Source organism: Monodon monoceros, unplaced genomic scaffold, assembly GCF_005190385.1.
Source record: "Monodon monoceros isolate NGI ecotype Baffin Bay Population unplaced genomic scaffold, NGI_Narwhal_1 Super_Scaffold_11, whole genome shotgun sequence".
Taxonomy (NCBI): domain Eukaryota; kingdom Metazoa; phylum Chordata; class Mammalia; order Artiodactyla; family Monodontidae; genus Monodon; species Monodon monoceros.
This window is the reverse complement of record NW_021703767.1, coordinates 137,333,757-137,349,634: the sequence shown is the minus strand read 5'-3', so window position 1 is coordinate 137,349,634 and position 15,878 is coordinate 137,333,757.

The following is a 15,878-nucleotide window of genomic DNA, read 5'->3' as shown; positions in this document are numbered from 1 at the left end:
ATATTATGCATGACTCTTTGGCCTCAAGTTCTTGACAAAACTTTGAACTTTGACTAGTCTCATTGTTCTCTTATCTTGCCATGGCATTGAGCAGGGTAAAAGTGCATGGTAGGATTTTTAAACATGATGGGAAAAAAATGCATTAAACTGTAAATATTTAAAACCCTTCCACTTTTCCATTTCCTTAAAGAGAAGGGGTCCTTAGTTTGTGCCACTGAGGTTTTTTTTGCTACTCAATAGTTCTGAAGATCTGAAGACATGTTTATAAGGGGCATAGGGTTGGGGAGAGAGAAGAAAAGGAAAGACCCTGGAACTGGAGGAGTTGGCATGAGAAGAGCATTTTTAAGAGTAAAAGAGAAGAAACTGGAACTACTGCTGGGCTGTTTGGGACTCTGGGAAAAGATGGATGAAAAGAAGTTTTGAGGAAATTTTGTTGTGTATAGAAAATGTAATCCCCTTTGACCATCCACTCAAGAAAATTTCAAGTCAATATTGCTTTTCTTTTGGAAGGATTTTCACAAGGTTGAGGTAGGTCTAAGGCAGGAGCAAGAAGATCTAGTTTTATTCATCACTTTAAGGCTTCTACCAGCTTTTTCGATGGGAGTGTGTTTGTGCATGTGCATAAGTGTGTGTGTGCATGTGTATGCCAAGCATTTGAAAAAGACTTTGTGGACGACGTCTAGCATTTCACCAAACGTCCTTCACAGAATTCATTCCCAAGCTTCTGTTTTGCACCTGCAGCTACTTCCTACAGGTTTACACTGACATCTAATTCATATGTAAAACACAACATGCTTCAAATTAAATCTTTCTTTCCCCAAAGTTAGTCTCTCTTTCAGAATTACTGGCTATGTGTACAGATTATCAGTTGTGTGAGTATTTTCTGAATCTCTCAAGAATAACATCTCAGGACCGCCTTTTGTCCTCCTCATATGCTCTTTTCCATCCATATTTACTATTAAACACAAAATCACTGAGTGGAGACGTGTTGAGTATTGATCTAGGCACTGGGGATTCAGTGGTGAAAGAGACACACAGGGTCCTATGTCAAAGTTGACCAGAAACACAAAATTACTTTCCTTTGGAATCGCTTCCATCTATTTTTTCCCATCCTTACTACACAATCATAATTTGAATCATAATTTATCTGTATCTGGGCAATTGCTCTTAGCTATCATCTGGACTCTCATCCACCTTCTATACTTCCACACTGTTTCTTTATTAAAAGAATTTTTTTATTGGAGTATAGTTGATTTACAATGTTGTGTTAGTTTTTAGTGTACAGCAAAGGGATCCATATATATATGCTTTTTCAGATTCCTTCCCACTATAGTTTATTATGACACATTGAATATAGTTCCCTGTGCTATACAGTAGGATCTTGTTGTTTATCTATTTTATATGTAATAGTTTGTATCTGCTAACCCCAAACTCCTAATTTATCCCCCCCTCACATTTCTCCTTTGGTAGCCATAAGTTTGTTTTCTATGTCTGTGAGCCTGTTCCTGTTCTATAAATAAGTTTGTTTGTTTCATCTTTTTAGATTCCACATGTAAGTGATATCATATCAAATGTCTTCCTCTGACTTACTTCACTTAATATGATAATCTCTAGGCCCATCCATGTTGCAGTAAATGGCATTATTTCACTCTTTTTTATGGCTGAGTAATATTCCATGATTTTTATCCATTCAACTGTCTCTACTGTTTCTTTATGAAGTTTTTATCTTCTTATTAATCTTTGTTTGAAAGCATCATATGAAACCCCATCATCTACAGCATAGAATCAAGTCTCTTTTTCTAGCATTCAGATACCTCATAGTCCAGCCCAGAGAATACTGGTTCATCTCTTCCATGGGTACATCGATGTACACTCTTCCATTATTCATACTTTCAACATGTCTTATGATATTGTTTTGGCTGTGCATTTGCTCCAGGAGAATGGAAGTTTTTCTTCTACTGTCCACATTTATCTTGAATACAAAACTTACTTTCTTGTTAGAAAAAAATTACAAGCCATATTTATAGAATACCTCCAAATTCTTAAAACACCTTCAATGAATTATCTAATTCATTATTGTTTTTGATCTTCATAGGGCTAGAGTAGAAAGGACAGGTTTTAGTTTGGTCAATTTTCAGGTAAGGAAAGTGATTCGAAATAAGTTTATGAACGAGATGGTGAGTGAAAAACTATGTAACTAGAAATTTTGAGTCATTACTTTCTTCCAGCTCTTCCCACTATGCCATGTATTTCACCAGCTAAAACTTACACTGAGGAGGTTAGAACTCCAGCAACTTAGCAAATGGCAAATGTATCCTCCTAATGGAAACTTGCAATGCTCTACCCCTAGGGTGAATAACTTGGTCACTTAGGATTCTATGTGACACGAATGCTCTGTTGTGGGATTGACTGCATCTCCTTGAAAAGCACAGGGCGCTTTACCTTTCATTCCATCTTCATCTCCTTGCCAAAGTGAAAACTACTGCTGATTTAACACCTTCAGCCTCCTTTTAATTCTTAGATTGAGCTGGACATTGTGAAACGAGACTTGTCAAACTCAGGTTATGTATTGGGACTCAAAGTAAACCCCTGGGACTCCTCAGAAGAGTTGCTGTCAACTGGAATGTGATGAAATCCTATAAGAACTGAATGGGCTATAAAAACATTGCAGCTCAGCCACACAGCTGGGAAAACAAGAAGAAAATTTTAAAGGTGAGGGAGAAGAAGAAAAGAAATTGCTATGAAGATACAACCCAAAATTGGCATTTGCCTTATGTAACTCTTCTGATTGAAAGATACCTCCACCTAGTCCTCTTAAAAATTGCTCTAGCTTAGCATTATTAAGGTGAGTTTTGCTTTTCTTATACTAACATGCATATTTTCACATTTCACATATTTAATGTGAGTATTTTTTGTCAAAATTGCACAATGAATATTTGCCATTTGCATTTCCATAGAGAAACCCATTTGTTTTGAAAATACAGCTTTCGTGTCTGAAAGAAAATCATCATTTATTTTTCACACGTTAATATTAGAAAATTTTGTTTTGACTATAAATACCCTAATAGCACAAGGCATGGAAGTGAGGAGAAAAACAAATGGCATTTACCGAGCTCCCATGATGTGCTCAGATTTTTACCCATATCTCTTTTTATTTGGAGGCAAACTTAAAAGTAGATCTTTAAGTCTGCATTTTAGAAATAAATAATTGGAGAGTTAAAGAGATTAAGCAGTGAGGCCAAGAGCCCTCAACTAGTAAGTGTCAGATCTAGACATGAACTGGGTGCGTTTTACTCAAAACTGCTGTCTTAACCACTTAGCATAGCATTTGACACACATTTGGTGATCACACAGTAATCAAATTGAAATTTCTTTCAAATTTTTTTCTCATCTATAAAGAAATAATGAAAGTAAAAAATCTAGAAAGAGGTATGTATCTTCGTAGAAAAATAGGAAAAAAGGTTCATCTCTTCAATGTGCAAAAATTGTATTCTTGCGGCTTTCATTAGAAAATACTTAGCAATGAAAAAAGTCATGTTAAACCTCAGAGATTATATGTTTAGTTCTTCAACCAACAGAGACATAAAAAGTAAGAAGTAAGACATGGAAGTAAATGGAAGCTTTCCATCATCTTTCAAAGGAAAATAAGTTGCCTTCCACTGATTAGAGAAGAATGACATCAGTAAAAGCCCAAGTGATTTTCCTCAATTTCTTTTAAATGCTGGTGTCAAGGAGTCAACCATTATGTCAGCAAAACTAGCACCATGGACAAACTGGCTTGTTCCTTTGAATGAAACCTGTGTCAACTTAGCCAGTTGTAACTTTACAGCTTTGGTTTTTTTACATGTATTTCTTAACCTTAATGATGTCATTGGAAGATGCAATTTTTGTTTCTATCTAAAATAGCCCCTGGTTATATTTCATCTTTAAACCTTTTTCTCTGAATAGTATTGGAATTCCAGGGAGAAAGGATCTGTAGTGTTGTACATAGTCTAAATATTTTCTTGGCACTGGCATTAAGCAAATGCTGTCTGTTGTTCTTTCATATAGTGATTAAAATGTCAAGCTCTGGAGTCAGATTCATGAGGGTCGAATTCTAGTTCTGTCATATACTAATTGTGCATTAGGGCAAATTACTGAAACTTTTTTCACCTCAGTCTCCTCATCTTTAAAATAGGACTAGTCATAATAGTATGAATATGTCCCACACATAGTATTATTTTAAGGATTAAATGATGTATGATTTATAAAGTATTTAGCACAGTGCTTGTCAAATGATAATCATCAATGTACATTAACATCGTTATAATTAGTTTTCAACCAATTATCCATTAAAATACTTGAAAGAGCTCAGGAAAAGAGAAATATATGAATCTACTTTGAAATTGATTAGCGTCTCTGTGGAGAGGCCAGACTCTTGTCCTTTCTATGTCTTACCTCAGTAAGTCTGATATGTGTGTGTTTCTCAACTTAATTCATCCCCCCTGAAATTGGATCCTGAGAGTACAGAAGGATATTCACCAATTTCATTTCAGATGAAATTAGACTGAGTAGCACAAGTGGTGACACTCTATAATGGGCTAAGGATTCTGCATATTAATATAGCTGCTCCAACTTCTGCATCAGAGAAGAAGCAATGAACTTACTTAAGGCCAATTAATCTCCACATGAGGATTAGTTTTTTTAATATATTTAATATAAAATATCCCACAACAACATGATTCATGTGAGGTAAATGTTATAAGGTTAAAGTAAAAGTCAATATTATTCAGAAAATACAGTAAAAGGGCTGTAATAGTTCTAGAAGCCAATATCTAGAAGTCCAATATCAAGGTGAGAGCTGACTCGTAGTAAGGTGTCTCTTCTTGACTTGCAGATGATCACCTTCTTGTTGTATCTTCACATTATAGAGAGAGAACTTTGGTGTCTCTCTCTCTACTTATAAGGGCACCAGTCCTATGAAATTAGGATCTCACACTTATCACCATTTTTAATGTTAATTATCTCCTAAAAGCCGTAGACGCAGATACTAAGTCATGGGAGTCAGGCTTCGACATATGAATTTTGAGGCAAACACAATTCAGTCCATAGCAAGGACGTAGCTCTGAAAAATTTTGATTGTGAAAATAAGAAAAAGAATAATATTTTAGAAATAAGATATGTATGTTCCATAAGGGAATAGAAAGGCACAGACTTTATGAAACTGGAGTGGGTAACCAGAAGCAGCAAACTAGCAGAGATAAGCAAAGGGTAAGAAGAGATGGAAAATGCAGTGGTAATACTAAAATTTGTAACCCAGAGGCTTCTAATTACCTTACTAAGTCACTCAGGTAGACTTTATTCCTAAAACCTTCACTCTAACAGTGGAGTTACTGTGATGAATGCATTTTCCTTAATACCTAGTGGTTGTTTTAACTGCAGATTTTCATGAAAACAATTTCAGCAATAATTTTAAGATAAATTTAAAATTTTAGTATTTGGTGGGAGGAAGGGAGTGGAAATGAAGAAAGATAAGGAGAGAAGAGTGGATAAGCGAAAAAGAATAAAGAAGGGAGTTAATAAGGTATGGACAAGTCAGCGAGAACTCAAGAGGGAAAAAAGGAAGTCATATAGGAAAATGAGTTAAGGAAAAATTAGAAATAAAGCAAATGCTAGAAAAAAGAGAAAAGCAGAATGCTACCTCAGGAACAGCACTTATGTCATTACCAAATATTAAGAGGTGATCTATATAATGACAGAGACAGGAGAATAATAAAAATGCTAAAACCATAAAAAAGTTCAAATTATGGTTCCATAGTAGTTTTTAAAAATCTTGTTTTGTTTTATTCTGTAAGTTACTTTAGGGGATGGTCCCTGTCTTTCAATGCCTGTTATTCCCTTATCTACCAATCAGATACTGTGCTAGTCACTGAGGATATAAAGATAAATGTGTCTTGGTTTCTGACCTAGGAGTGTTGTCAACTCACTTGAAGAGAAATATATTATAGATACTCAACATTTATTCCTCAAATAGAAGCACATGTCATCTAAAAACATGAAGTGTTGAAGAAGGACTAAAAGTTATGATTATGGAGAAAAGATAAATTTTTAAAGTAAAAATGGAAATTTTAATGTCCATTTGAAATTTGTTAATGTGAGACATCCTTCTCCATATTGGCATCAAATAATCCTAAACTTATACCAACGTTCATGATCTTAAATGGCGATTCTTTACATCTTCAGATTTCACGCAAAACAAAACTGAATTTTTCTTCTAATTATTCTATGAGTTAGATTCTTTCATCATTTTATGAATTGCATACATTGCATAATTTGACAATAAGGAGTATGAAGAAGTGTTGACTTTCCCCAAATGGCAGGGCTGCTGTGAGGCAGAGACAGTTTAATAACTAGCACTGTCGGTCCTTTAATCTGGAAATTTGGAGAGAATAGCATTGTAGCTCATTCTTTATAGTTTGCTTTAATGGAGTACTATGTCCTCTCTTCTAGTTTGAGGTGAAACTCAGAGGACGCTGTATTACAGAATTCTGTAACATTATTCGTTTGTGTAAATCCAGCCCATTCCTTTAAATTTCACCCCTGAAAGGACTAATCAAATATCTACAAGTCTTTTTAGGGCTATGATAGGACCTGGAAACAAAAGGCAGGAAATAAGATCATCTAGTTTAAGCAATTATAAAGCCACTTTAAAAATCAATCCAATTTCTAGCAAGTTGCATCATAAAATTTCTGCCCAAAAGAGTCCAGCAAAAAATGAAGTCACTGCCAGGGTCCTCTGACACAGTTCAGCTTTATAGCTCTTCTTCAGAATTTCAGCAGCCTTGGCTAAATCACCAGATGGGTTTGAAAGAACGTCATTACAAAGTCCTTATGTGAGTTGGCAAATAGATGTCAACAAAAGCTTTGTGCTTTATCCAGACCAGTCCATGCTGAGGAGTACAAAATCTAAATCTCAGCGCTGAAATATTTTCATCTAAAAAATATTTCCCCACTGAGCTCTGTACCTTTGCTCTCTCTTTGCGTTCTCTCTCTCTCTCTCTTTCCTTTCTCTGTCTCTGTCTCTTTCCTTATCTTTCTTTTTAAGGAAGATGCACAAGATATTTAAACTTAGACTTTATAAGAATAAAATGTTTTAAATGAGTACCTTGTAAAACAGAGGCTAAATCAAAGGCATTGAAGAATAGCAGCACTTTGGGAGAGACTGAAACCTCTGGGTACTTCAAGCTATGCATTTATATGTGTGTGTGTGTGTGTGTGTGTGTGTGTGTGTATACCTACACATTTTTTCCCTTTCGTGTAGTATCTCTTTTGTCTTATATTGGTTACATGAAACAGATAGTGGGTCCATCCTCTAAGATGAATTAATGTGACCAGTTACCAGCTCTGTTGGTATGTTCTGTCTTCTGGATAATAGCAGTATCCTCCCGGCCCTAAAACTGAGTTTTGTAGAAAGCAGCACATGAGCATTTCTGGGAGGAAACCTTTTAAGTTATATCTGTGCAAGGCAGGCCACCTGGGTTGTAGAATGGCCCATCTGTTCATGTTGGCAGTATCCGTAGAGGCAGGAGCAGGTACTGCTAAATTGAATGTTCTGCACAGCTCCCATGATCATCCAGAGAAGAAGCACCAAATGGCTCACCCATGCTGTGGCCCATCCATGTGAGAACATTGACGCCATGGAGAAGAGCATGCATGGCAGATGTCCTCAACAGGAAAGAACCAGCGGCATATTTGCTAAGGATGCTTCTGGTCATACTTGACGAGTGAGGGGTTGGGGTAAACAAATAGAGTGTTGAGCTGGGAAGGAGCAGGCAGAAAAGCATGTTACTCTGGAACAGTATTAATCTAGTCATTATATTGTAATATGTGAGAAATAAAATATTGCCTGCCATTTCAGTAAACAAAGGATGTCACGGTCATCAGCGATTGCAGCCACAGCCTATGGTGAGCTGGTGAGCCCAGAGAGAACTCAGGAAGGAAAGAATACCTGCCATCTAGTAGTCATCAGACGGCAGCCACTCCCCACAGTGAACCCTGAAGAAGCCCAGGGTGTGAAAACACAGGATACTGGCCCCAGATAGCTGAGGTGCATATCAAAGGAATAATTTCAGTGAGCCCAGAAGCTTGCATCTTCCCATATAAAGTGCTAAACTCCTTAACTTGGGATATCTGGTTTTCTTTTAATAACAGTAATCTTTTGTTCCTACTTCCTGCTCTTTGTTGCAAAACTCCTTTATATCCTAGCTCCCCCCATCACTTCCTCAGAGCAGTTCTCTCAGGGTCAGCTGAGATGCTGCATCCCTGGCTTGAAGTCCTAAAAATTCCCACCAAATAAAACATAACTCTCAAATTTTAGGTTGTGTATACATATATTTTTAGTTGACATATATACTGATTAACTTAGTTATAATGTTTGTAATGTGTCCCTCACTGCCTCAGTTCAGAGAGAAAGTCTAAATTCCAACTTGATCAGATCAGTGTTTTCCTTTCACGTCCCCGTTTCTCAAGAAAACTTCCAGTCTGCCAAGAGGGTTTACAGGTGTCCAGGACTGGTGGACACAAAGGTGTCCACAGAAAGTCGGGGTAGGGGATCCCACATTGGGGATAGCTTAGGGGCTCTGATTTCCTTCCACTATTTCACTTAACCTCCTGACAAAAGTCCTTCCCACCTTTCCCTCATCAAAGACTCAGATCCCTCAGCTCCAATTTTGGACCTCATCTGCACCTCCTAACTCTTTTCTCAGTTTCAGTATTATCTAGCCTTTGAGAGAGAAAAACTTACTTTGTAACCTTATGTTCATTTCAAGCCTTTGTTTTTAGCCCTTAGGGCAAATATTTCTTTAAGCATTTCTTCCATGCTCTGGGTGGGCTTAAAAAGAAAAATGGCTCACGAGCAACCACTGGCAGAATACTGTTGAAATAAATTTCTAGGCCCAAGATGGAGCTGTTCCTGCCCACATGTCATTTCGGCAAACCAAAACTTTGATAACTTTTGTGTCCCTGTAAACCTAGTCATCCAATCCCCAAATGCCACATCAACTGTGGGCTCTGTACTCACTTCTCTGTTCCTTATGTATTTTCTATTTTTCTCTTTCTTGTTCCTTATCTATAAAAGCATCCAGCCTTCCCCACATTTTGCTGTTCTCTGGACCCTTGGGAACAGAGACTGGCTATTTCATGAAATGTTAAACTTTGTTTGTATCACCTGAATTGTCTTTAATCATTTTTAACAGCAGAAAGGAAGGAAATACACTGAAGGTACACATATTTATACTTCAAGGAATGATCCTAAATTTTCAAATACATTATCACATGTTTTTCTCAGAATAACATTCCTGGGAGAATACTATTAGCCGTTCCATACAGATAAGTAAACTGAGGCTCGGAAGGGTTTCAATTGACCTGCCCAAGTTTGTTTCAGCTGAAAAATGGGAAAAGTGGCCTATCTCACATGTGAAGCTATAAGATGAGATGAGTGAGAAGGGGAGCAGAATATGCCACCCCGAAATATGCTCTTTGACATTAGGATTATTTTGAGCTGCTATTTTTTGAGAAACAGCAGATGCAAGAGAGGCTCTGAAAACAGAGTGGCGGTTACTCATTTGTAAGGGAAATTGACATTTATAAAGGAAACCTTCATTTGTAAGGGTGTGTCCCTTGCTGTTTCCAGAAGAGGGGTTGACTCTAAGTCACAAGAAACTTATCAATGGAGGAGGCATCCACTTAAATTGCATAACAGAACTTACCCTTACCCTGTGACTTTCCTGGTAACCTCTCCATTACTGGCTTCCCCCACCCAACCAACATGTTTTGTCTTCAGTTGAAGATGACATTATTTAAGGTGGTGGCTTGGGTCACCTCAGGGAGTTTGCTCATTTTTCCTGGGTGTCTCTCATGTATCCCATGAGGCATACCTGTTAATTATCTCTTTGTTTTTCTCTTGTCAATCTGTCTCTTATGACAGGGTCTTAGCCAAGATCTCAGAAGGGTAGAGGGGTACATTATTATTCCTCTCGTACAAATGCATATTTTAACTATGAAATATTTCCATTTTCTCTTGATCCATTAGTACTCTAATAAGGTTATAATCCTTTAAAGTAACGTAGTATTACCATTGTTTATAAGCTTCCTGAACACAGACACCAGATTCCTTCCGCTGGCCACTGTAATCGCCAGCCCTTAGCACACTGTGTGGCACATAAATGTTCAATCAAGTATTTTTTGTTTTTGTTTTTATTGGAATGGGTAAGGGATGAAGATAGAACTATAATTCATGCATTTCCTAATATTTCTTTTCTGGTGTGGACAAAAGCCAGTGTTGCTTCTTAGCCTTAGGATAGAGTTGGACAGATTAATATATTCACTCACACATGCATATGGATTTCAGTGTTTCCTGAGTAATGTAGTGCATTAGCTACTTGTGGTCTTACTTCTGTAAATAACCCACTGATAAATAATGAGTGTCTGTAATGAAGGAATATGTCATTATTTAGCTGTCTGTATGAAAGCAGAACCCACTTTACTTTGCACAGTGTACAGAGAAAAGGAATCCAAGGTTTTCTTTTACTCTTTCTATGTTGTCAAAAGGTATATTTCTTATCTTTGTGTCTTTTATTTGTTTTTATAACAATATTTTTATGAAAACTTTCACTGATGCAGAGTCAGAGGAAGGCTCTATAAAAATGTTGGCTCCTATTATTGTAGAAGGGGCAGTTTTTGTCAGAACAAATTTTCAATGAGCCTGGGAAAAGATTTGTTTTAGAAAAAATTGTCAATCAGGATCTGTCCAGAAAAGAAAGAAAAAACTATCCCTCAAATCACAGCATCTTACAAGACTCTAACTCTTTTGTTGAGGAGGAATTGCAGTGGGCTCAAAACCCAGTTATCTTTCAAGAACCTTCTCATTAGTTTTATTGTTATATGTATTCGATCTGCCAGGAATACAGTACTTTCCATGTGCATTACTCATTGACCTTCAAAGTGTGTAGTCATTTCAGTGGAGTTCCAGAGGCAGAGATGGAATGTATTATTAAAAGAAAGATGGTAATGTTTATTGACAACATTCTAGGTAGATGTCATTTTATTTATATTACAGAGTATGAACTTTATAGACATAATTATATATCAAAATACACATTTTGTATTTTGAGTCAGGTAGAAAATTCATGTACACAACAACTGCACAACTTAAGGGTCGACAATGTATAAATGTGTATATCTAATTCCATAATGTCTCAATTATATCCATATCATACTTAGACCCTAGCGAAGGAAGATTTGTCAAATTTGTGAGGGAATAAAGAGCCATGTATTATTAAGGGAAGGGTAAAAATCATTGAGTTAAAACAAAGGCATCCAACTGTTATCAGATTGGTCAACCAGACCCATGCCAGGGTCCTAGCCCAGGCTGAGATCCCCTGTCTCTGCCAGGGAGGTTCTTTTTCTGATCCTATTCATGCAGCCAATAACAAAACCGATGCGGAGACTGGAACAGCACAAGGTTTATTCAATGGTCAAAGAATGGAAAAGTGGGAACCTAGTTCACAAATCAACTTCTCAATCAATGAGGATGTAGGCACCAAATCTATAGGAGAGTCAAAGTAAAAGGGAAGGATTTGGAAAGAGTGAGAGGAATATTCATGAGTTATCTGAGAACAGGGGTGTGGTTTGGACTCGGAAATGATGTACTCTCCTTTTCAGTCCTTGTATGGGATTTTTTGGTTGTTGTTATGGTAACTGTCAACTGTCATAGCACTGGTAGGTGGGTCGTTTAGCTAATGAATTATAATGAGTGTATAATGAGGCTCAAGGTCCACTGGAAGTCAAATCCTCTGTCATCTTGGGTCTAGTAGGTTCTAACCAGTTCTTTTTTTTTTTTTTTTGTCTTTGCAGCTTCCTCCTGAAACTTAGATAAGGGTAATTGGTTTCTATGTGAGGGAGGGGCAGGGGTATGATTCTGGGGCAACAGCCTTGGTAACACAATCTTTGTCCATATATGCGGAAACAGACTGCATCTCTATCATAGGTTCCTTGTCTGAGTAACTTTGAAGACAACAGCCTTGATTTCATTCACTCTTCAACTGACTGTGAAGTGTTCCAATGTACGGGATGAAGATTTATGTTAAGAACAGACCCCTGTAAATAGCCATCTCTCCTCACATAAGGAGGATAAGCATACAGAATCAAAATAATGATACTGGCATACACTCACAGCCAGCCATAAACGTATCCTAAACCAATGAAAATGGCAACCTGTCTCTTAATAGACCATGGAGGTAGAATTTAATAATGTGTGTAGTGGATGCTGGGCTGTGTCACCCAGATTCCCCTCTTCAGAATCAAGACTTTTGATACCTGTCAGGAATTTTGAGTATGACTACTCAGATATATGTCCCCCTCTGCAGGAGGGACTTGCCTCAACCAAGGCCACATCCTGTCCCTGTGAATGGGGCAACCAAGACTGGCAGAGGTGGGACACAAAGGCTTTTCCTGTTGCTTCAATTCTGGTCCTTTCTAAAATTCACCCCAGCTCCAGAGCACCCATATGATTGGTTGTAGCCCTGTTGCTCATGCTTTTCAGCTCAATTTCTCCCTCTGCAGCCTTTATGCTCCTATAGGTTTTGTTCCTGAAAGTACTCCCCAGTAAACCTCAGGCATACATGCCTTAATCTAAGAGTCTATTTCTAGGGAGGTCAACTGATGACAGAGTGATTTCTTTTTAAAACAGTATTTACTGGAATTATTTTCTGTGCTTATATCTAATATACACAGACTGATCCAGAACACACACCACCACCAATTTCTACTCTCCAACCCTACTTTCTTGGGGGAAAATGTTCTGAATTTATTATGTTCTTCATTCTATCTTGCTGGCTCAGCCCAATAGGGGAAAGACAAAAGGTCATATTTATCCTTATAAATAATTCTTTCTAGTTTCTGTGTCTGGTCTGGGCCAGATGTAAAAAGAGGCCAATGCTCTGCCAAAAATGGAAATCAACTTTTACTTTTTCTTTGTGGTAATTAGGGTATATAGTAGCATATAAACCAGTTTGAAAAAATGCTGACTCCTTGCTTATTTTCTGCCTCAGTAATCCTTATTAAACAGCAATCCTGCTCTACATGAATAATATTTGTTTTATTTGGGGGACCCTATAATTCTTTATCTAAAATTCTTTGTGTACTTGGTCTCATCTACACTTCCTGATAGCTATTTATGAGAATAAGCTTGCTCAAGAGATTATGGGCTACAAAGGAACATTGAGCATCATATTAATATTTCTGTGATGCAAAATAAATACTCCAGGGCCCATTTCTTCAAAGAGTCTCTACCTAGATGACAGAATCCTAGCAAATATCAGCTTGTGAAATGATTGCCTCAAATTCCTTTCCAAATTGAGTGAGACTGTGCTTATAGAAAGCCTAAGAGGGAAGTGTTGGCTGTTCTCATTGTCATATCATGAACAGGCTTTCAGGATAGATCTGCTAAAACAACAAGGACATATGTACCCATCTCATTTCAGTCTATAAACTATTATATAAGCTAAATATTTATTAATAAAAATACCCAGTGTTAGAAACCAAATATTGAAAAAGAGACACAAATATACTTTTCTTACCAAGTCTCACTGAATTCTCTGTATCTGGGTCTCTAATAATGTAAAGGCAAGCAGAATGGCAAACTTACAAAGAATCATTCAGTTATAATTGTCACTCTTTGCAAGCTACATTAGGTCAATTCCAAAGCTCTGTAAGAAGGATGTAGTAACCAAAGGAGAAAATCCAAGTGCAAATGGCACTGGTTTAACAAGAAATGTTTTGTTGTTGTTGTTGTTGTTGTTGGCAGAGATTCTAGAAGCAAAATAGAATCCCGTTTTCCTTAGAAGGACCTTTGGTATGGAAGAACACGACTTCTCTAAAGGCAAAGATTCTGTCAGGGACATACTATGGCTGCAGAAAAAATGAAGAAACAGAACAGAAAGCATCTTTTGCAGCATTCTCTGTCCTTAAGAACCAAAGATCTTATGACCAGTGTGGCCTTACCATGAAGCCCACCAAACACCTCACTGATAGAAATTACAAGAAAATTTGCAACCCCAAGAATAAGCAATTTTAAAATATTATCAACCACTTTATTCTAAACATTTGGAAATGCCATGCTGCTATTTTTTTCCTTTTTGAAAGAAAAATATTATAAAATATGAACAGTACATACTACTCTGAAGAGTATCAGTGAATGCCAAGAAAAGTGCCAAAAGAAATATGGAGTCATAGAATTCTGTATTCCCAGAAGCCTCTTTACCAACAAAAGTAAACAGTGTTGCCTTGCAAGCAGAAGATTTCCATTTTCAAAAAAAAACTCTATGCAAAAACAGATGACTTTCCATATTGTTTATTTCCGAAGCATCAGGGAGTCCCCTTTTGCCCAGACACTGTTTTTTCTTTATTGCTATGATTTCTTAAATTGAAAGAAAAACAGAATTCATTTAAAAATAACTAAAGGGGGAGACGTTCAAGACGGCAGAGGAGTAAAATGTGGAGATCACCTTCCTCCCCACAAACACATCAGAAATACATCTACATGTGGAACAGCTCCTACAGAACACCTACTGAACACTGGCAGAAGACCTCAGACCTCCCAAAAGGCAAGTAACTCCCCATGTACCTGGGTAGGGAAAAAGAAAAAAGAAAAAACAGAGACAAAAGAATAGGGACAGGACCTGCACCTCTGGAAGGGAGCTGTGAAGGAGGAAAAGTTTCCAAAGACTAGCAAGACCCTTCACTGGTGTAGACAGTGGGTGGGCAGGCGGGAAGCTTCAGAGCCATGGAGGAGAGCGCAGCAACCGGGGTGCAGAGGGCAAAGTGGAGAGACTCCCGCACAGAGGATCGGTGCCGACCAGCATGCACCAGCCTGGGAGGCTTGTCTGCTCACCAGCTGGGGTGGATGTGGGCTGGGAGCTGAGGCTTGGGCTTTGGAGGTCGACCCGAGGGAGAGGACTTGGGTTGGCTGTGTGAACACAGCCTGAAGGGGGCTAGTGCACCACAGCTAGCCAGGAGGGAGTCCGGGAAAAAGTCTGCACCTGCTTAAGAGGAAAGAGACCATTGTTTCGGGGTGTGTGAGGAGCGGGGATTCAGAGCACCGCCTAAAGGAGCTCCAGACATGGGTGCAAGCCACGGCTATCAGCGCAGACCCCAGAGACGGGCATGAAATGCTAAGGCTGCTGCTGCAGCCACCAAGAAGCCTGTGTGCTAGCACAGGTCACTATCTACACCTCCCCTCCTGGGAGCCTCTGCAGCCTGCCACTACCAGGGTCCCGTGATCCAGGGACAACTTCCCCAGGAGAACACACGGCATGCCTCAGGCTGCTGCAACGTCATGCTCACCTCTAACGCCACAGGCTCACACCGCATTCCGTAACCCTCCCTCCCCATGACCTGAGTGAGCCAGAGCCCCAGAATCAGGCGCTCCTTTAACCCTGTCCTGTCTGAGCGGGGAAGAGACTCCCTCAGGTGACCAACATGCAGAGACGGGGCCAAATCCAAAGCTGAACCCCAGGAACTGTGCAAACAAAGAAGAGACAGGGAAATTTCTCCCAGCAGCCTCAGAAGCAGCGGATTAAATCTCCACAATCAGCGTGATGTACCCTGCATCTGTGGAATACATGAATAGACAAAGAATCATCCCAAAATTGAGGCAGTTGACTTTGGGAGCAACTGTACACTTGGGGTTTGCTTTCTGCATCTAATTGGTTTCTGGTTTTATGTTTATCTTAGTTTAGTATTTAGAGTTTATTATCATTGGTAGATTTGTTTACTGACTTGGTTGCTCTCTTCCTTTTTTTTTTTACATATATATATATATTTTTTCCCTTTTCTCTTTT